This window comes from Apteryx mantelli, chromosome 4 (genome assembly GCF_036417845.1).
Source record: "Apteryx mantelli isolate bAptMan1 chromosome 4, bAptMan1.hap1, whole genome shotgun sequence".
NCBI classification, from domain to species: domain Eukaryota; kingdom Metazoa; phylum Chordata; class Aves; order Apterygiformes; family Apterygidae; genus Apteryx; species Apteryx mantelli.
Genome location: NC_089981.1, coordinates 70,559,119 through 70,582,066, shown reverse-complemented (window position 1 = coordinate 70,582,066; position 22,948 = coordinate 70,559,119).

The window sequence follows — 22,948 nt, the reverse complement described above, 5'->3', positions numbered from 1 at the left end:
CTTTAAGATTTCAACTAAATTTCCTGTTGTTAATGGAAGTTTTATTTATTGTCTCTGTTGTTTAATGCCTGCTGCTCACGGACATTTTGGAAGTGGATTCATCAGGTGCAGATGCACTGGTGAATTGGTGAGATTATTTCAGTTCAAGAACTAACTAGAAAACCTCAAAGTATTTCTGAATATTTGAAAGAAAAAATTATGTAAGATTTAACCAGGGCGTAAAGTCTCAAGCATACAAGCATAACAAATGAACTAACCTTGACAAACTTAACAAATTAAAAGCACACAGTGGTGTTAACCACTCTGTGCTTCAGTTTGCCTGTCTGCAGGATGGGATTAATGAAAGGAACTGCCTCCCAGCAGAGCAGCGAGAACTCAGCTTGGTCATAGCTACGCAGTGTTTTGAGGATGTAAGTTGCTAATCTTTGTGTTGTTTTTTTGAAAACCACAATAAGGTAGAACTAAGGAACTGAGACGTCCCTGAAAAAAGGCTTGACTTCAAATGCATGCTCACAGAAAGATTACAGGCTTCTCCAGGTGATCTGTTCCCTTTGATATTTACGGCAGAAATCAAATAGACATTTCTGGAAATAAGATCAAGTTTTTATTCTGATACATTTAAATCTAATGATGTGCTTTGGAACTCGATGGCTACCAGCTGGCAGTACTCAGACAGGTTTATGGCCCCTGGCAACACCCAGATACATACCAGGAACCTCAGCCAAGCAGCAAAGGCTGTGAGTGAATATGTAATGAAAGTCATAGAAGGATATGGCTCGTGATGGCAACTGAGGAAATTTGGAGGAAAATTCACTGCTCTTCCTGCTATTGGTTCCTGTAGACAAGTGGCACACATCTGTCCTAACCCTCCTGCCGTCCTGCTGGGTGTCTCACAGTCCCACATATTGAGCTGCAGAGATGAAAAAGGCAGTGAAATCAAGCCCAGTTCAGTTAGGAGTGAGCTCATGGAGCACATGCTTTTTTATAGTTAGTTCCATGTAGTGATAATAAGCAGCCATGTGGCATTGCAACCTACTCCTTATTTATAGAATAAAGCAGCTTTATTCCTGTAAGGGCAGAGCTAAATGTTTTACAAGCAAGCAGTCTGCACTTTTCAAATGAGCTGTTTCTATAATTCTAGCACTTGGTAGCAAGAACTCAATAGCATAATTATAGGTAAGGAAGTAGCGGTGTTGGGAGGAGATGATGGAAGCGGTTTTTAGCAAACAAGCATGGATGGGAGCTCCTAACCAAAACCATGCTTCCTACTGCTCCTGAAACACTGCAGTGTCTCCAGAAATTACGGAAGGAAATCTTCCAAACATAAGAACATACAATTAGTGTATCATAAACAAGAGCATGTAACATAAAGTGGAGTTCAAGTGCGCCTGGCCCATAACTGACTTCTTAGAAGATATTCACAGGAGTCGTCTGCTCTGAGCCCAAGGCTGGCCATAGCCATGCAGGTAGCTCTGAACAGATTACTTTTGGAAGTGAAATGAAAGTCAGTAAGAAGTAGGGAGCAACTGTGTTTTTCTTTTTTGCCGTAGGGACTCTGATTTAAATTAATAAGACAGCTATGCCAGACTGCTTTTGTCCTTTCACACCGCAAAATATTTGAGGAAGGTTGGCCTGTGGGCCTGCCAGGCAGTAGGTGCTGTGGGTTTTCGTCCTGTCTCCAGCAGGAAATATTGTAGCAGTCACTTCCTCCTGCACAGTATACAGGAAGAAATTGTGTTTATCTAAGAATGCCTATCTATATGGAGAGCACAAAGTTAGAAACTTAATATTTGGATATGTCTTGAGATACGAGGGCTGTGTAGGTGGACAATGTAATACATGCATAATGTTGCTACACCTTTGTAATTTGTACTGCATGGCTTCATTCCTCTCTAAAATTATTTTCCCTTGTCACTGTCTCCTATCACATAACTCAGGAGTCAATATGAATATGTTTGTAATATGTAGAAAGGGCTTTTCACTGGTGTGAAGCAATTACACATAATCCACATTGCACTCGGCATTTAGCCAGCCAGGGTTGTAGGCAAGTGCCATATGTCATTTCTCAAGTACATGATAAATTTTTGCTCGAGACCCAAGCATATTTTACCATACACAGTGCCCATCCATTTCTTGTTTTTATCTGTGGATTTTACATGTTTCTCATTGCAAGCTCTCTGCCTTCTGCTCCCTTTGGAAGTCACATTACTGGTTATGAATACTATCAGCACAACCAAGAGCAGAAATGATGCCATGATCACATTTCATGTAAGATAAAGGGTTAGATATGTGGGATAGATCTGTCATACCTCTGTTCCCAGAGGAACCCTGGGAAACTGAGGAACAAAACAGCTCCTTCTTTAGTAGATTAAAAAGAGTAACTCTCAAAGCAGGTGCAGAAAAGAGTTAAATTTTTCTCTACACTCTATATTGTAGGTGTCTGTTATATTCTGTAAGCTATAACAGATAACAGAACTGTATTATCTTCTCATTTATTCCTCTTGTGGAATTCCTCTTTAAGAAACCTTTCTGGTTTATTTGCAGGTTTATTACATTATGAATGGCCAAGTGATTATTTACTTCTTAATCACCAAATAAATCCTTGAAAATGTACCCATCTCAAACAGATAGGGCTATCTGAATAATGATGGGGAAAAACAAAGACATTTTGAGCACAAATCACTTTCCACTGAAATCAGTCATATTTCAGCATGGGGGGTTCCATTAGCTCTGCAATAAAATGTGCTTTGTGGCCTTGTCAGAGTGAAAAGGGGGGTGAGTTAGAGTTGCAAACTTGGAGGCAAATGCCCTTTAGCCAGTAGCTCTGTGATGAGGATGCTCTCTTAGGACGCAGGACACTCAGATTCAGTGCTGTCCTCCATCTCAGCAGGATTAATCCTGTGTTGGCTGTTTTTCCCCAGGGCGTGCCCTCATCTCTGTGCTGGTAAGTCTTCTGGAGGGAATTGGTGTCAGTGTTTCTGGCTGATACTGTTTCACTGCACATAAATAATTAAAGAATTCCTGGAACTGGTTGTCAAGGTGCTATCTCCAGGCCAGAGAGTGATTCTCAGTCTGGCTCCATGGCTAGAAAATCCTGTAGACAAAGTAGACCAGGAACCTGTACTTTCCCCTGCTGAGCTAATATGCAAATAGAGGTATGATCACCAGCATCGTCTCCCCGGCGGTCCTGGGATTCTAGCCAGGAACTCCAGAAAAACGCTTCTGCAAATTCACTGTGGAAGTACAGATAGCCTGGGGAATAACTGAAACAGTGGTGTTCACTTGAAATTATCTTTGCCTTCAAGAGTTTGTATTTCAAAAGACACAAATGAAACTAAGGCAGCTGGAAGACTCCGAACTATCATTAGTATGGTTGCACACCTCCCATGTGGCATTTTCTTTCACCTTTTCCATGAAGGTATAGAGGTCTTCTCTTTTACCTCTCCTTTAGAAGGGATCTTCATCTGAATTTTGTGAGTGTTTGCTAACAGATGCAATGGAAGAAGAGCTCTTAAGAAGGACATGAATGAGGAGAAGTGAAAGATGCCAGTTATCAAGAGATTACATGGCTGCTTCATGCTTTGAGAATAGCAGAGGTACAGTAGCGAGAGTGGGGAAAAAAAAAATCCATTTGGGCTCTTCTCCTACATCCTGCAGGGCCCTGCCACGAGCACAGCACCCTGTCCTGGTTTCCGCTCTCAGCCATCAGCCTTCCTTCCCCCCAGGTACAGCTTCACTCCCTGGTCAGCCGTAAGCAAAAGTCATTGCTGAGGGCAGACAGGGGCCTGTAGAAATATGCAGGATTTATCACCTCATGAGCAGGTGTAGTCCTCGCAGAAACCAGCACCACATCTGGTACCACATTTTGTAGATTACTTCCATCAATGGAATCTCAGGGAAAAAAGTTCCCCGGGTGCTTTAGCATCTGAATGTCTTAAGTCACAGCACACTCTCCTTTTTAGGTAATTTGTACAGATTTAGTGAGTATGGTGAGAGATCTGTGTCTGAAACTGTTAGCGACACTGCAGATATACCATGCTAACTGGCAACATGTTACTGAATGGTTGAAAGAAATGTTAATGAAGTCTTACTTTGCAGTTTTGAATGTACTTTATATTAATCAAAATATTGACCTTATAATCCCTGCCTACTAAAACTATTCTGTGTGCTTTTAAAATCAGGTTCAAGGAAAATTCAGATATACTTGAAGAAAGAGCATTAGAATTGAAAATACAGTCTCAAAGCAATTAAAAACAGCTAGGTTTCTGGATCAGTTTTACTTTGATCCTCAAATCCCATATAATTCCAGTACAACTCACATTTAGTAGGACATTAATTGAATAGACCTCTGCTTCTCTCTTCTTTTTAAGCCCCTGTGCTATACTTTGGAATAAGCACAATATATTTGCTGAAGCTCAAAACTGGGAATTCAAACAACTGCCTCCTACTCCTGGTTTTGTCACAGGCTAAATATGTGAATTTTAGGAAAAATAGCTCTTTTCCCTGTCAGAGTGTCCTTACTTAGTTTGAGAATGATTATGTTTCTTTACCCCAGTGTTGCAAAGTTTAATTCGTTAATGTTCATGCCCTTGGGCTGAAGGTGCTATAGAAATGCAACCCTTGCCATTGCCATGCTAAGGGTAGGATGGTCCTTTCATCCCAATCTGACCTACGTATGGGTTGCAGTCATCACTGGTGCTATTAGCAAGACTGGTAACCCCTTAATGGGGAATCTCATCCTGAAAGGGCAGGTGTATTTTCATTTCTAATCTCCTTGCATTTTCCACTGATGAATTTTAGAGTTTTGGCTACATGAATAAGTTACTGTGAGGCTAGCTGGGGGTGGTCTCAGAGTGACTGATGTAGCATGTGATAGCTGCCTATGTGCGCACTAATGTCTTATGATAAAACAACAGGTGATTTAACTCCCAATGAAAGCAGGGCAAGATACCATGCATAAACTATAGCAAAAAAAGCCCCATGGGGGCAGTCACAGACACAGCTGTGATATTGTGTAAAGCCAGACCCTAGACCATCTTCTGGGGCCCTGTTCATGAAGGCATGACGTCAGATAGCTCCACAGATACCCAGACAGTAGAGGCTGCTTGAGGAATGCCCTACCTGACGTGGCCCTGCTTCCACTTCTAACTCATTAGCGTAATTCATTTTGAAGGCTGTATTGGTGGCTCTAAGGTCTTGGGAAGAGTTAGAGGAAAGAGAGGATTCTTAACATGTGAAACCCTCACTTGAGAGGCTTTTCACATAGTGCAAGATAATTTTATCAAGGTCCATGTTTGCTTCTGCTATTGCAAAGAGTAGAGAAGAAAATGTATATGCTGGGTTTTTTGCATCCTTAGCCAGGCCATGGTTTGAGACCTGTCCTTCTCTCAGCTGGCTTGGCTGTTCTTCCTCCTCATCCTTTCCCTTGAGAGTGCTCGACTGTGAAACCCAGTCTTAGGTACCTATAAATATCCCGAACTGCAGCAGAGGAAATTTAGCATTATGAATTCGATTCCTGCAGTCATGTGTCTAAACTATTTCTTTGAGCCTGCCCTTACATTCACTACTAATACGCTGGGTATCGGCTCCTCCTTTGCTATATCATACCATGACTGGAGGGGGGGGGGGAAGTAGCAAATACATGAGATGATATCAGCCAAAGACTCTCAAATTCTTTGAGTTCTTTGCTACTTGGCTGCACAGGAACAAGAAACAGTTTCATTTTAGTTGGTAACAGTATCTTTACTTGCAAATGGAAAATCAATGCTGATGACATATTGGGTTCTTATCCTTAGCTGAATTTTAAATACACAAGCTGACATGTCAAAATGCAAGTATAAGCAAGATCTGAGATCTCTGTTACTAGACTTTTAAGTCTATTTCCCAAGTTTGAGTTCACTGCAGGACAGGAGATATCTGAATTTAAATATATGACTGTTTTTCTTGTCATCAAAATAAATGTTAGATGTTCTCTTTTCAGAACAATGGGACAGTGCATCAGTACAAGTCATTAGATATAAACTCCTTTACTTTATGCAGAGTCATTTGCTGCTGGATTTGCATACATTTTTCTAATGACTCCACCTGTCAGCTGTCATGTTTTTTGCAGTATTTTAATATTTCACTATTCAGAGTTAAGAAGGCTTAGGAGATCTTAGATCATTTATCAGTATTCAGTGTGGAGTTTCATTATTGAAGATGGATTATGGAGGCACAAACTGCAATTCTAATGGGTGCTTTGGAGGTGACTAACAATATCTTGTCAAGGGAATTATACATAGCTGTACAGTATGTTTAAAATAATATGGAGTGGGGTGTGCAACGGACAAGATACCAACATTTTTTTATTTGTATTCTAGGACATGAGGGTATTAAGGGGAAATGAAATGGCAGCTGCAGCTGTTGTAGGCATTCCCCAAAGGGACAGAGCTAATAGGATATATATCTTCATCCACAGCTGAGTTAATTTTGAAAGAAGAAGCTGAAAAGTGAAACTAATCATGTACAACAAAATCTTGGACAATGGGGGTGGGGAGGAAGTAGCCTCCCTCACTAATCTGTGGCATCACTGAGATAAAAAAGGAAGCCTTCAACTAGAAATCCTAAAAGACAAGATTTTGCTATACAGCTGAAGCATTAGTCTGTCCAAAAAAAAAGAGAGAACACATTGGGTAACTATATATCTAATGGGCAGTGTTTAAAATATTCTACATTACTGTATATCTAGGCTGCTGCAAATGCATTGCTCAAAAAGGAAATAGCTTTAAATCCTTTTTAGGCCTGGCATTAAAGACTGTATTTTCTATTTTTATGTTGTAGATGAAAAATAGTGATAGAAACACAAAGCCACAAAGTCTACAAAAGAGATGTAGCTTTTAGTCAGGCCCTAACTTCATTCCAACTAGATTTATATTCTGTAGTTCTTCTAAACTGGTATAATTTTTTTTAATGGAGCTGAACGCAGCTTTTCATTTTGTCTTCGAGAAGCTTTCAGTCTCTCTCCTAGATCTCAGGGATTATCACTGTCTGGAAATGTGCCAGGTACTGTACTGTGGAGAAAAATACCTCAAACCTTTATTTAATCTTTACTTGAATCTCCCATCCAAGCAGTACGATTCACAGTATAATGTCCTCATGTGCAATGATTTGTCCTCTAAACACTGATGGACTTGAACATCTTGAAGCTGCGTCTTTGCTGGCAGTTCTCAAAAAAAATCTCTCAGAGCGGCAGCTTCACAAGCAGTGAGGACAGTATGCATGTTATGTAGGCAAGACTCTCATATTCTCAACACATGGCAAGCTAATATTAAACAGAGCAGGTCTAGAAAAGATACATCCACCCAAGGCCTGCATCTTTGAGGCATTATCTGCCTGACACACTGTTCTGGTCCTTGATGTGTTCTTTTTTTAATCAGATACTTAAGGAGCTCAGCAACCTTGTCTTCTAAGGTTTCTTGCTAAAGGATTTCCTTTTTATCTCTAAAATCTGTCATGGATTAGTGAAGGAAGCGATTCTCCCCCCATACACACACTTTTCCTTTTTACCCTGTATAAACCTGTGGGAATCCTGCAATACTGCGCCTTTATCTAGAGATAGCTAAGTAATCTTGGGCAGAGTCTAAACAACAAATGTGTTTCTAGAGTCAAATGATAGGTGACTTTGTGAAGTATCATCCTGCCAGTTGCTCAGTCATTACAGAGCTGGGCAGGTTACTCCAACCCCATTTTAGGCTTTTTGAGATGCTCATGTAGGAACAATGAGGTCTGTCCTCTGTCCACCTCTAGCTATATTTGAACAGAGAACATTAATTATTGGCATTAGGCTATGGGAAAATATTATGTTACAATATGGAGATGCCATGTTAAATCTGCCAACCAAATAGATGAGCACCTTCTAGGAATATCCCTTTATAGGTGTCCTATCATGTCTGAGGGTGTCACAGCAGTATGTGGAACTTTGAAGATTTTATTTTGTAAAATTTATTTTTTAAGTTTATTTTGTAAAACTTGGGTCTACATCACATCTGCTGTTTCTGATTTTATTGTCAAGAACTCCACTGAAACTTGATTTAAGCTTATCTTTGGCTGATTTTGGCTCATACTAGAAGGAAAAAATATCTGCCCATTTAAACCAATTGTAACTGATAAAATCTTGATTGGGCATAATAGAACATAACAAAATATTATATTAATACAATGAGCATTTGAAACTGGTAAAAAGTCATTGTTCTATATGATATATAACCTTTGTAGGATAAAAGTAAAGAAAGGTTTAAAGGTATTCAAAACAATAACATTTTACATCTTTTATCAGAAAAAGTAGAGCAAAAACACAATAAGTCTTAATCTTTGAAGATAGCTGCTGTTCGTTTGCTACAGTGAGGAAGAAGTGTTTACTCATGCTCACTTGATCAGCCTATTGCTTTTGGTTTTTGATTTCCTTCTCTGCAAACATCAAGAATAGGTTGCATTGATTCAGGGGCCCTTCAGGTCAGTTCTCCTTTTCCTGTTTGGTCCTGTGGAGATGGTACAGAAGCTGCTGCTAAGAGCTTATGGAAACAGAGGTGGTGGATTCTTTACTGCTGTCCAGGCAGCTTATATTGTCCCTGTTTCAATTTTGGGGTCATATCACACTTGTTGATAGGAAAGTCTTCCACTGATATAAGCATTTTTCATTCTTTTTTTCTTTCCATTATTGTCACCTTCACCATCAGTATATTTAGTCATACTAGTTACAATATAGTCAGTTAATACTGAGTTATATATTAAATCCATATATATTACTAACAGCTCTGGGGAAAAAGAGATATGCACTCTTAGGAGTAATTTGTGAAAAACAGCAAGCAAGATGGGCAATTTTCTAATGGACAGCAGCTAGGTGCACAGTGGGACTTACCCAACAAGGAGAAGTTGCGTTTCTGATTTTACCGAGGCGTGCGCAGTGGTGCTCTGCACCATGGAAACGCTGCTCGCACTCCCTGCAGTGGAAGCAGTGAAGGATGAGGTTGTTTAAGTGACACAAATTATCTCTCCGTCAGAGCATGAGGTTGGGTTTTTCAAGCCCAGTGCTCAGAGGTTGCGGTAGCGTGGCGTCAGCGCTGGCTCCAGCACCGGTGCTTAGTGTTGCATGGAAAAACCCTCCCCACCTACACACTTTCCAAGGTAGCCGCCTGTCTTTCTGCAGCTAAACAAAAGCTTTTCAGAGGGCAGGAAGGCAAACTGAGAGAGTGGACTAAGTAAAGAGGGATAATGTCCATGACAGCAGTCCCGCGATATTTTTCTTTAACTCTGTGCTGAATTGCCTCTTGAGTTTAATGGGGCCAAGTCTGGCTTCTGGGCAGTAAAGGGAATTGTACCCAGGCACCAGGATATAAAGCTCATGGTACACGTGATACTAATGTGGGGGCAATGTTTCTCATCATGTTACAATCCCTTTTCTGAAGCCTGCCTGTAACCCTGACCGTGACATCCCTATTTAAAAAGAATAGTGTATCGAGACCAATTACTGGCATAGCACCCCGCTCAGTTCAAGTTATTGTTTTATTAATTCATTGTAATGAGATAATGGGAGATCATATAAAACCTAGCCACATTTAGCACCTCTAGCACTTTTGCCTGTCCTGGTGGCGCTTCACAGGTAATTGATAGTGACGCAGCAGTGTCTTTAAACAGGGAGCTGCTCGGTCAGGTTACAGGCACCTTCTTGTCAAGGAGTCATTTAATAAAACCCACCAGCCCTGTAATTAGTACTTGGTGGCATAAGAATGAATTTTTTTCCCTTTCAGGAAGACTGAAGGATTTCTGCGCTCTGACCTAAGAGTCATGCTTTCACCGTCTGAACCCCAGCCCACCTCGCACTGCCAGCACTGTGGAGGACGGGTGCTGTCAAGCGGTGCACACTGCCAGGCTGCAGCTACGGGGATCAGGGCAGAATATGGTATCATTTCTTGGAAATCATCAAGAACTGGAGGCTCTTTATTCAAACAATATGCCTAATGAAGCAATCTACATGAACTTTGTGCTTTAGAATAGACTTCATATTATATTCTCTGTTCAATGTTCTAGCTGTTCTTTAAAGAAGAAATAAAAAGGAAATATCTTTTGAAACCCCATAACTAAGTAGATGTTCATCTCTAAGTAGATGTTTTATGTGATGCTAACCCTGTAACTTCTATCTATAACTCCTGTAGCTAGTATTTATCTTCAAGCTTCTCTTCAAGGGAGAAATAAATAGGAGTAGGTAAGCACATCAGCTACTAGATTTATCTAGTGCTTTTTCTGTGCAAACTTTTTAAAATGACATTAAACTATCACCACAGGTTTTTAGAAAATGACTGTCTTAAATTGTCTACATTACCAAGTATCACAGCACAAGAACGGATGTCTAGAACAAAACAGCTGATGGTGTGGATAAGGTGTCCCCACTATACGCTTTTCCAGGGATTTCACTTCAGACTGTTCCTAGTTTGGTCCTGAGAACTGAGTACCCATTAGTGCCCATCATCTAATAATCTTCCAGTTTAGTTTAATTCAAAAAGAATCCAGGTTGTGTGTGCTAAGACCATTTTCTTGCGTGATCCAAAGCATACTGGGAGTTTGCTTTGGAAGTGCGCTCCTGATCTGAACTTGCACACTAATGCAGAAACACCCTTAGGCTGTGCAGAATTAGCAATAAGTATTTGTGGTGTGTAGCCACTGGAGGACTTCGCCTTCTGTGCTAAGTGCAGAGAAGTATCTCCAAAAACAGCCACTGTACTTTATAACGCTTCAAAGGCCTGTGAAGTAGAGGAAATCAGCATTTATCTGTGCTCTCAGTTAATTCAAACATCAGTCATTTGGAACAAGTCGTAATCACTCCTTCCTGTAACAAGTGCAGATATCCAGATTGCCAGATGGGTCTGAATGAGCGACGGCCTAATTTTGGCTTATAATAATAATAATAAAAAACTTCAACTGAATTATTTCTGCCGCTTATCTACAGTAAGAGTTAAAAATGAACAACATATGCAAATGTTTTGATGAATAAGAGACCTCAGAATACTACAGAGTAATTGAGCTGTGAATTCTATCACATTGAAATTTAATATAGAGCAGCAGAAGAGCATGATATTTGCATAGAAGATGCGTGCTGTAGAATTATCAATCATGTCCATGTATGTACAGTGTTTATACAGTGTCACCGAAGACCTTTGACTTCAGTGGTCTTGATTGAAAGTACCTGCCACATGACTAACAACCAGTATTTATATTCAAACTCATCAATTCTCAAAACGATACATAACCAGGAATATTGATTTTGGAGTATAAAGTCTGACCTTTTACTAGTAAGTAGAGATACAGTTATAGTAAGGAAAAAGTTTTGGAATTAACTTGAAATCTGCACAAAATCCAATACTACTCGTGGCTTCGCACCTTCTGCTTTATTTATCTGACTTGACAGCATAGTTATTTTCATTGCAAAGATGCCATTTCTCAGATCTTGCCTTTGTCTGTTTTAGATTGAAAACCTCTGTGTTTGCTGGAAATTCTTTACTTTTTGTAAGAATTGTCATACTGTGAGTTCACACCAAGAACAAAGGAAACCTTCCTATGGACCATCTTTTCTGGTGAAGTCCTCCTGTCGCAAGGTGATGGATGAGGAAAACCACTACACACAATAGGCTGCTGAATATCCAGAGTCTCGTTCCACTCTGTGAGAGTCAAAGGGGACTTCGGAGAACAACTGACGCTGATGTATTACTTCATTCACATAGTCCAAAGGAGCAGAATGTTGGCCAAAGAAATCCATCTTTGACTTCACTGTAGCAGAGAATCAGCATGCAGATAACAAAGGGTAAGTCTCTGCTCTAAATGCATCTTGTCTGACATTACTCTAGCCAGTTGATGAAGCAACTGATTTAACTAATCTCATACTATTTTAAGATAGGAGTAAATATTAAAATAGGAATGTGGGTAAAAATCATCTTCCCCCAATGGGTAAGGCAGACATCCAAACATCCTATTTCCATCTTGAATTTTTCAAAATTTGGCATCCTTTAGGCCACTTTGAATTTCTAAACATTCATGTGCCATAGTTCTTGGCCTATCTCCCCCTACATTGTCTTTGGGTACTAGTAATTATACAATTTTCAAAACATCTTCTTGTTCCCTGTTGATTTCCTTCAAAGATTCAGTTCTGTTTCTTCAGAAGGAAATGAGGGGGAAAAATGCTGACAATCTAGAGCAGAAGAGAAGCAGAATAAAGTCAGAAGCAGAACAGTGTTGCTATTTGGACCAAAGCTGGTTCTGCAAAACCACTTGGTTTCTCTGCAATTTTGTCCTACAGCTTAAATCCAGAGAGGCTTGGCAATTCCCATAGTGTGTGAATGTCGTTATAGTGCTTCCAAACCTGAATTAAGGTGTATCATTTGTACCCTTGACACAGTTTATCCACAAACCCTGCAATCCCTTCATGGATAATGGAGAGCTGACTGTAATGAAGACAGTGTAAAAATCCTGCCTCCAGATAAAAACCTGCTTTAGGCAGGACTGCATAGTTTTATGACTGCTGCTTCCTTTAGCTTTGAGAGTCTCCTTTTGTTGGGATAGTATCAACAGGACCCAGGCAAGACCAGGACCCCAAAGTACAAATGTCCCCAATTGCTTGCAGCTTGTGTTGAAATTGCTGGTTTTCTTCTTAGGCCTGAATCTTTGCATACCTTTCAGTCCCAGTTTGCTTCCTCTCGTTGCTCTATGGCAGGATTGTGCCTCTCTTTGCCTGTCTGACAGCATACCCCGTGGTGAGTTCCCTGGGAATTGCCCACAGCCTTCTTCTCCTGGAAAGCAGAAATACCACTGAGAGCTTTGTACAACTCAGATCTGGTATATAGTATTGGTGGAAGCACAGTTCAGCCAAAAGCCTTGGCGTGAGAAAATTGGAGCAAAGAAGACATGGGAAACCTCCTGATTTTTTCCTGGTTAGCTTGCTAAAAACATTTCTCTGAGATCAAACTTCCAGACTGATACAGCCAAGTAGGACAGGGCAATGCACATAGTAATAAGCAGTGAGACCAACTGAATATGAAAAGGGTTTGTTTTTTTTAATTAAATATCTGTATTAGGAACCAAAGACAATCTTCAAGGTGCTGGTTGTTATGAAGGTTGTATCTAAATGCAATAGCGATGCCTATAGGGTGTAGCTGTGCATAAATTAAATAACCTCTCCATCTTGTCAAATGGCATACACACCACTCTGGCCATGTTAATAATAGAGGGGGAGTGACCTAGAGATTAGAGGTAACTGCTTTTTTCTAGATACTTCCAAACAAAGGGCTTTCTTTGGTGGAGATATTGTCACATGCTCCTCAGCAGAGCATCTTTCAAGCCTCAGTGGGCCCTAAGAAGGCTCAACAGGAAGGTGGCTGACAGTAAAGCACCACTGTCTGACAAAAGCACTTTTTCTGTCTGGCTGACTATCTCAGCTACACACATTAATTGTACTGTCTTTACAGGTATAATTCATTTTGTATAATTAGATTTCAGGTACCATCTAGGTACGTAAGTCAGCTGATGAGTCTGTAAGAAAATCAAAATGTCTCCTCTGCTCTGATACACTGATAAGGTATAATGAGCCATAATTTGTCTTTTCTGCTTAAAGGAAATTAAGGAACTCCTCTGTGCCAATGGACTTCTGGTTGTAGAAAGACACAAAGAGTCAAAATTCTTTGCTTTTTTCCCCTCTTTTTTGATTTCTGACTTGTTCTTTTCATCTTGATTGTATGACATCTCTTTTATGCCTTAGGTTCCTTCATGTCTCTGTGAAACAGCTATAAAAGGGTTGCAGTATAACCTTCTTTGTAAATAAAAATTCCTCCTCATCAGATAAATTGGCACCTAGAATAATTCTCTGAATGACAGCCAGCATCCTTGGAGCATGGGGAAGGGTAGGCTGAGAAAGGTGAGGCTGTCAGGACATTTGCAGAGATAGGGGAGAGTCATCATACCATCTATCATCTACTCTGCCCTGCTGACATTGCCCACATCCAGACTGCACTAGCCAGCTCTACTGCAGTTTACTGGACATGGGACACGCCATTTCAGGGAGCTCCATGTCCCAAGGTCACGGCAGTGAGAGACACAAACCAAGAGCTTGTGCTATGCCTGTGTTGTGCTTCTCAGGGATGGAAACTTTTGCTACTAAAACTTTCAGTTCAGTCATCTTTCAGGACAAGAAAAGTGAAAATGAATTGCCTATGGGCAAAAACAAAACTCAGGTCTCAGAGGAATTCTGGGAAAAGATAGGTTTCACTGGATGGTATACTTCACTCTCAGCCTTCAAGTAAGGAGATTATCGTATTCCTCTTGCAGCTCACCCCAGCTCGCCGTCTCCTGGGCGTACCGGCTCCAGCCCACCCGCTGTTTGTCAGCCTTCGTCCATGCTGGGAATACTCCTTGATCCAGGAAAAAGCAAAGAGGGCAAATGGACTCAGCAGCTCTCCTCGTCCTAGGACTTCTTCTTTCAAGCTGGGAGATAATAAAAGGGCAGAGGAAGGGGTGCTCTTGTAAATGGATTGCGGTTGGCAGTGCTCATGCTGCTGTCCTGAGAAGGTGCTGCCAGCTCTTCCAGGGCTTTATAACTCAGCCGCGGAAAATTGTTGTAGGTTGAAATGTGTCATTGGAGAACTAAACCTTGCAGGGAAGAGTTTCAATTATGAGGGTGCAAAGCACTATCTGTCCATCTCTACTTTGAGAATTGTGTTTTAAAAGTCCATTAGTTTTCAAAAGCCATAGGTATGCTTCCTACTAACATTGGACACCCCCAGCCATGTCTGAATAACTTGGGGGAGAAGTAAAGTAAGGCCTTACTCATGCTGCAAGTTTAGGGCGCTCTGACCCTGACCAATCACTTTTGTTTTTAATGCCATTTGCAAAGCATACTGTGATACCAGTTCAGATTCGCTAGTTGTTTCCCACCTGGATGTGGGTACCTCTGTACTCTCCTCTAATGGGGATCCTCTAATAAGCAAGGCACACTTTTAGGAAGGCACTTAAGGATATCCCCTCTAGGAACTGGGAGAACACTGAGAAAAGTAGTTAAGACTTATTAGTCTCAAAGTCTTTAATGATGAGGAATTTCTGTCCTCTGCATATCTCTACAAACCTACCATAAATTGAAATGAGGATGCAGTAAGATTTATTCACTCTATTTCACTGCATAACTTAATGTGACTGAAAAAGAATGTACTTCAGAAACTCGGAATAATAAAAAATGCATGCCATTTATTAGCTATTCTAATGAATCATGTTGCTATGAGAGTTCTGGAAAGGCCTAAAATGTCTTCCAATTTAAAATTAAATTTATTATCATATACGAGGGCTTGTTAGTATCCGTCAGCACACGATTTCAAATTGTTTTATGAAGAGGAAATGCTGAATCTTCATATCTGCAAAGTAGGCTGATATTGTCAGTCACTCTGAAAGGGGGGAAATAGGAGCAATGGGGCCCTGCTGTTTGCTCATGTGCTGAAGCCTGGAGAGAAGGCCAGCAATGCTGCTTGCCAGTCTTGTGCTTTGACCTCATGCAGTCTAGCAACATTAAGGAATTACTTTTTGTGACATGCCCCAAAAGCATTAAGACTCAGTGTGACTCACAGCTCCAGGATGTCTAAGTGAAGGCATGGAAATTCACTCTCCATGTTTACTCATGGCTGAAAATTTGTGCAGCCCCTCCTGCTGCTGGAGCAGCTCCTGGGTTGTTTGCGATTCCAGCTCTGGAGCAGGTGAAACCTTCTCTACCTTGTGCAGTTTACTCCCAGGCCCAGCCCTCTGAAATGACCATGCCCTTTCCCCTTGCAAAACTGATGGGTAGAGAAGGCAAGGAAAGGAAGAGGCATGAAAGCACATAGCTCTGTGTCATCAAAGGATCATCCTTATCCTGGGCTGATTGTCTAGGGAATAGTTTTCCAGTAAGCTCCCCCTGGCTCCAGACAGGGGAGCAGCCAAACAAGACCAGAGACTTCAGGCCATTATGTGTGGGAAGAGGGCAGACATGCCAAACCTATCAGATCATGAAGTCTTATCTGTTACCCAATTTGTACATCACTAAATGCTCTTTATTTTCACCAGAAATTTTCTAGAGTAAATAACAATTCACAATGAGACTGAAACGCAACAGCTCTTTCTTAAATGATGGACCCATGAGTGTTTCTAAGCTGCCAGGTCTAGGCGTGCACCCTGACTGTGTCTTAACACCCTGATCTCAGAGTGAGCTTTCCTGGTCACCTGCTGGCAGCCTTCCTCAAGGTTTCTGGACTACATTGGCTGCAAGGGTGCCTCACCACCCAGGGCTAGAGGCCAAGCACAGATGCCCCTGGCTGGGCCTCCTGCTCTCTTTAAGGGGTTCCTCTTAATGACCCGTATTTCCCACTGAAGCAAGTGGAAGGTGTGAAGGATTAGGCCATCCCCACATCAAGCCCTGGAGCAGGAGCCTATGCTAAGAATCAGGTGCTTGGCATTTCTGTTTCACTCCAGACAAACAAAAAGTATGGTTCAAATGACGCTGATAAGGTCATCACTGCTCCAGAAGGATCCCTGTAGAGACGGTTCCATCAAGGTGCGTTTCTTGCCTGTGGAGACTCAGTAGGATTGTACCTTAATTAAGAGGACACCTGCTGATCCACCACTTGTGAAATATAGAAGCCTTCTATAACAAAATCAGTATTCAGGCAGGTGATTTTCCCACTCATTGTATGACTGGCAATAGAAGTTGTTTTGCCAAGTGTTGTTGCACTGCAGAGTATCTGTGGGCCAAGATTTTTTTTCTACAGATAACTGGAAACTAATGGCAGGTATGCTTACTTTCTGCCATGTGTCCAGTGACAGCAAGTGTTGACTTCTCAGTCAAACACAACTGATATTTTTTCCCCTTTTTTTCCTACAGAGAGTGACTTTTTCTAAGGTACTAAGGAGCAGAATGGAAATTAGATATCTCCCTGTATAATTTTCATTCTTTCAAACTATGGGCAGTAAACAACAACTGTATTGGCTTAAGCCCTGGTCTGGATGTAGCTGTGATTTGCTTTATAAGAAATAGAATGAACTCTGGTTTGTAGCAGACTGGTTGGAAACCCAAACCTCTAATTTTATAATTTGTGAACAGGCATGTACTCTCTGGTGCCGGAACCAAAGCTTCATCTCTCAGAAAGTGCTCATTCAGTGCTTGTCATCGCAGTCAGAACTACAAACCCTGATAATCACATTTCCTGATATGTCTGCCATACTCAGATGTCACGGAAAGGAACTATGCAACCATGAATGGTTACTGAATGACAGGGCAGGAAAGGTATAGTAGGCAAACTTAGAAAATATATATTTTTTCCTTACGTAGAGGACATGCTGACACTCTCATTCAGATGCTTGTTAGTGAGGGACACTCAGATATACTGTTTGCTGCTTACCTCATCTCTTGCTGTTCCCCATACACATATGATCCTGCGTAAGCATTATATTTCGTGTCATAAGAATACACTGTCCTTATATTCCAGTTAGTTCTTATTCTTTATTTACCTGTCTTGAACATAGTGTCAACTGACATTATGGATGAATAATACAACAAATTAAAACTATGCCCTCTGGCAAAAGCCAACACTTTCCAGCGTAAGCAGGATGAATCATAGATGATAACATTTAAAATATTTAAAAGAACGTCTGCAACCACCCCTGCATACACTTCCTTTAGCAAATCAAAACCTATGGTAGGATTATGAAAGGTAGGCCATGTGTCTAGGTTCTTGAAAGTCAGTTATTACTGCTGTTTGAGTGGATGACGTCGAAAAGGTAAAGAAAGAAACTAGGGAAAAACTGACATTAACTTAGGTCTTCATGACATCATCCTTGTTCCAGGCTAGAAAGTTAAATGGAATGAAAATTTCGTGGCTAAGTACTTTTCAGCAGTGCTTTTGATGGCCATGGGCATTGAGATAGACAATGACAAATTCCTAAGAGTCCTAATGCCCCAAATAACCTCCATTTCATTTACACATTTGTAAATATGAGTCCTGGCTGTATGAAATGAATTCTGTCAGGAATCACAGGCTTCATCCTGAAAGCTGTAAGTGCTTAATACATTTCTTTGATCTTGCCTTGCTTACCATTATAGCAGCACTGAATAAGCTGGTATGTTGTGGTTATCTGTAGGAGAAGGAATGTGACTGAAAAGGTCTTTTCAAGCACTGTATTTCTGAAACCCCAGAACAGCAACAAATCCCCCCTTGTCTCTGTGCTGTGCACACTACTGTTTTAGGGAAGAGGAATGAAGAAGAGCCGATGCAGCAATGACTTAAATAGCTAAGCTTAGTTTACAATCAGAAATATTGAAGTGATGTGAACGTTATAAAATCACATCAGGAAAAATATTGTTCCTATTTTGAAAACTGTTACACGAGGATGAACAATTCTAAGATCCTGCTTGTGCTGTTTTAAGGGTGACTGTCCCTGAAAGACTGAAGAAGCAGGGAGTTAGGTGCATCAGCAGTTGACCCCACTCATCTTTCTGTGCTGTTGCTCTCTAGGAGATGGAGCAATTGGCAGCCAGGGCTGCAGCTCTGCCCAGCTCTGCAGGACCGTGGGCCTGGAGAGGCCATAGCAGCTTGTATGTGTACCATATGTCTGTGTTTCCTCTGAGAAGTCCTCTTTTTCACCAGGAAATTTTGACTGACCAGGGTGCCTGATGTCTAGAAGTCATGGAGAAGATGTCTTGCTCATCCTAAAAATGTGAGACATGCACAGTCATGTGCCTGTGTTGGGCAGTTCTAGAGATGCCTGCACAAAAGCATCCTCTTCCCTTTGCAGGTATCACTGCACAAATAAACTTCAGAGGAACCCAGATGAAGTATGGTACTATGTAGCATGAGTAAAAGCATCAGAAAATGATCATCTAGAAATGACTGGTCTCTTTCCCGTAGGTCAACACTTAATATGGCTGTACCTGCTTTTATAAGTATGTAGAGGTTTCTACAAGAGCTGTTATCAAAAATACATTGAGTAACTGTATTTGTCCTTCTGTTGTGTTACAGACAACTGATGCTGAAGACAGATATAGTTTGAATGCACTTCTAGTGGCAAATACTATCTTGGATATATGCCAGGCAATAGCTGTATTGTTGGAATTTTCTAGACATAATATGGCTTTTGAGTGTCTCAATTTTAAGACAGTGACTGAAGCTGTTGTAGGGTTCCTTAATGTGTTTCTAGCACAGTGAAAGGAAGTAACAGTATTTATTGTTGACTGTACCACCTAAAAAATCAAGTTTTCCATGTGTTTCAACAGCCTCTTTGTATCTCTTTGGTGCTGGATGGAAAAAAACATTGATATAGATGAATGTTAATAAATATTAAATATTCTTTATACCTTGCTCAGAAAAGAAGGTGAGTTTTAATGTATTTCTTGACGCATGTGGAAAGCACTTCTGTGCATCACCAGTACTCATCATTAGAAAGCCACAGCTTTAGGCAACACTTTATTCCTGATGATAATAATTCAAAGCTACATAGAGCTTTTTTAAACTCCCTGAAAACAGTAACAAAAGCTCAGCAGGAGCAAGAGCTTTAGATGCCATAGTGCTTTCTTTTGAGCAGGAAATTAAGGTGTCATCTCCTGAGCTCTCTGTATTTGATGATTTCCATGACCTTTTGACGTAATCCAAGGGAAGAAATATCAGGTGTGTCCATCAGAAAGACAGCATGTAAGACCCTGGATATTTTTTTTTACTAATGGCATATTTGGGATGAAGACTTTTCTGATACTTATGAGAAGTAAGTCTAATTGAAGGTTTCTGCCTAATTAAATATGCATAATTTATGGAGGCACCTGCAGGCTTTGAGTAATATCCAGGATGTAGGATGGGATTTGTACCTTCTCTGAAAAGGTTTGCTTCAGTTGATTTGGTGGAATTTGCATCAGCGTGAGTGTTGTTGGGTCAGCACTGAAGTAGCACTGTTCACTTTGCTGCCATCCCCCTCTGGCCTCTGGCATTTCAGAACAAATTAATGCATCTAGTCAGCTATGAGGGATGTTAGTCCAGAGTCTTCTGCAAGGAAATACAGCTGCTTTGGAGCTGATTTCTCGTAAAATTTGCTGAGTCTGTGAACTGCTTGAAGTGCTAAGCATGTCTTGGCAGTTGAGGGTACCCCCTGAAGTCAGTGTGCTGGAAGCAATGATTTCATCACTGCAGTGGACTTCAGCTAAGCAGAAGTTGTTCTTTTCCCTGTGTGTGTTTGGGGGCGGGGGCTGTTCAGTTTTTGCTGTCTGTGTTAAAAGTGGGACAGAGCCAGAAGTCTGGGAACCACGTACTGAACACATCTGGGTGCATGTGCTTGCATTTGGAATTTGACTGCATCACATTCATTCACTAAATATTCCCCTGCATGCTTCTCCTTCTGTCGAGAAGCAGCTGGATGTGATTTTTTTTTTCTGCAGGTAGGGGTTTTGTTTATAGTACTGAAGATGGTGAAGAATGTGTACTGAAAATAGTTTATTAAATCATGTTGCAGTGGGGTTATGAAGTTGTTCCACGTCAGTGAGATAATGTGTAAATGATGCAGCTGTAGTTCAGCTGTGGAGTTACATCCCCAAAGCTGGAAGTCCAGGTACTCTGTGCTCTCCAGAGCTTCTCTGTTCTCCAGATAAATATATTGAAGAAAGCATTAGCAAGTAGGACATAATGCAACATTTTAATTATTTCCCTTTTTCAAGGACATTACACACGTCTGTTCTGCAGTCCTAGTTCAGAAGCAAAGTAGGTGTACAGTCCACCCAGGCAGCTATCCCCAGGCTGTGCTGTAACATAGTTCCTCTGGGATTTTTCATTAACAAAGTGCAATTTAATATGCTGGGATTCCTGTCTCATGTCCCTGATGGATACACAGGCTGGGGATGAAGGAAGAAGAGATTATTATCGGGTTGCCTCAATCAGCTCACCCTGCCTGGCACTTCGCTCATGGTGATTAATGAGGTCTCTCCTGTTGACACAGTGTTAATCTAGTGATTTCAAGCAAAACTATAAATACTGACCGCTGGACAGCTTACCTTAAGAATACAGGTGACCATCTCCAGTGTGATGGCAGTAATTGTTAGCTGCTTCTCTTTACTGGAAATGAAGCACAGTGATGTATATACAAGCCATGCATGCTCTATTTGGCCATAAAAACCTTCAAAAAACATCCCTGATAGAACTGCAGTACCCAATATGTTAAAATGGCCCATGTGGAAAAAATATTTTCCTTCTGTTCAGTGGTTTGGCACACATCCTACCACCGACTGCATTAGGTCACATCAGTGCATGTTGCGTGATATGATGTGATGTAACTTGAGAGAGACCGACACAGCATTGCTTCTCCCCACCGCAGAGATGCATGTAAGCAGCAACTGCTGCAAGTATTAAACCATTCCTATTACCTGCGGTTAGGCAAGAGCCCCCTGTTCTAAAGCATTGGCATTTAACGGTAAATTGTTCTCTTTGTGCCTGTTTGGGGAAAGGGTTTTGTTCCAGGGCATCTCCACGGCTGTTACGTTGCGAACCTGTGCTGTGCTGGCCGTTGGTGGTTGACCTTCGGAGGGACAGCAGTGGGAACACAGCAGTGCATGTGCAAAGTGTCAGCAAGTTACAGCGTGTGCCCGGCCCTGCCCACTGAATTAGGGAGTTACGTTCCTCCATAGCGATATTCAAATGGTAAGTTTGAAAACAGAAGCCTCATGGCTAGCCACAGATATTAAGACGGTTCTGCACTAACTGCTTCTCTGTGATATTAAACCACTGCAGAAAATACTTTCTGTGAAAGCGCTGTGCTAAAAGAACACCTCTCAAAAATAAAAAGTTTAGGGAACTCTTTGGGATAATGAACTCCAGGCATTAGCCCCATCACCCTTTCGGTCACCAGCAGTATCACAGTCATACCCCCATTGACTTAGTTTACTGTAGAATATATTTTTGTAGTTCTATAGATTTTAGATTGTACTTTTTTTCCATTATGTCTTACTCTTGTTTGATGATGTATATGACCTTGACAGAAATCAAGGGTCAAAGTTGTTCAAATACATGACAGAGAAGCATGTACCTGCCCTGCTCATTAGGAAGGTATTTCCAGAATTTATTCTTCTCTAATGCAGAATTTATTATTCTCTAATGATCATATGGGTATTGAAGTGGAAAAAATACTAGGGCCTGACCCAAAGTCCTTCTGGCTTCATTGATGTTAGTGGCCTTCAAGGGAAGATACTAGTTTGCAAATACTGTAGTTGTATTATTTTATCTAACAGCAAAAATGTGTAAAAATCTTAATAACGACTGTTTTAAGTACAGATGAAATACAAACATGAGTAACGAATGTCAGACATTGCTGAGTCTTACCTGGTCAGGCTAGTGGCCTACCTGAACCTGTCCACTGAATGAAACACCCTCATTATTTGGTTCAGACATTTTTATTCTTTTAATTTTTCAGAGGCATTGATATGGTCATCTGAACTGAAACAGTGTCTGCTCAATGTAGTTGCCTGACAGCTTCAGTTGCAAGTCTTGCTTTATGTACTTTCTGCTGTTCAGAAGCACATTGGAGAGAAGACTGTATGGCTGCTGTCCACTGGGATCAGCATGATAACAGGGTAGATATGAGACCACTTTTTGAATAACTGCATCAATAATACTCTGCTGTAATCAAGGTTCAGGCAATAAAAGAACAAAAGGAAGCACACTGCACAATACAGAAGTCAAGTGAAATTCAAGGTGGAAAGTACAAACATCTTATACTTGGCCATAGAATTGCCAATTTCCTCATAGATCTTAACCCTTTTTTTAGAAATGGTCCATTTCTGTGGAACAGTTGGTCTTTCTCAGGGGATGTGATGGAGCAGGGACAGGCCTTGCCAGGTTGTGTGAGCCAGAGGACAGAGCTGTGGCTTGGATAAAAGTAGGCT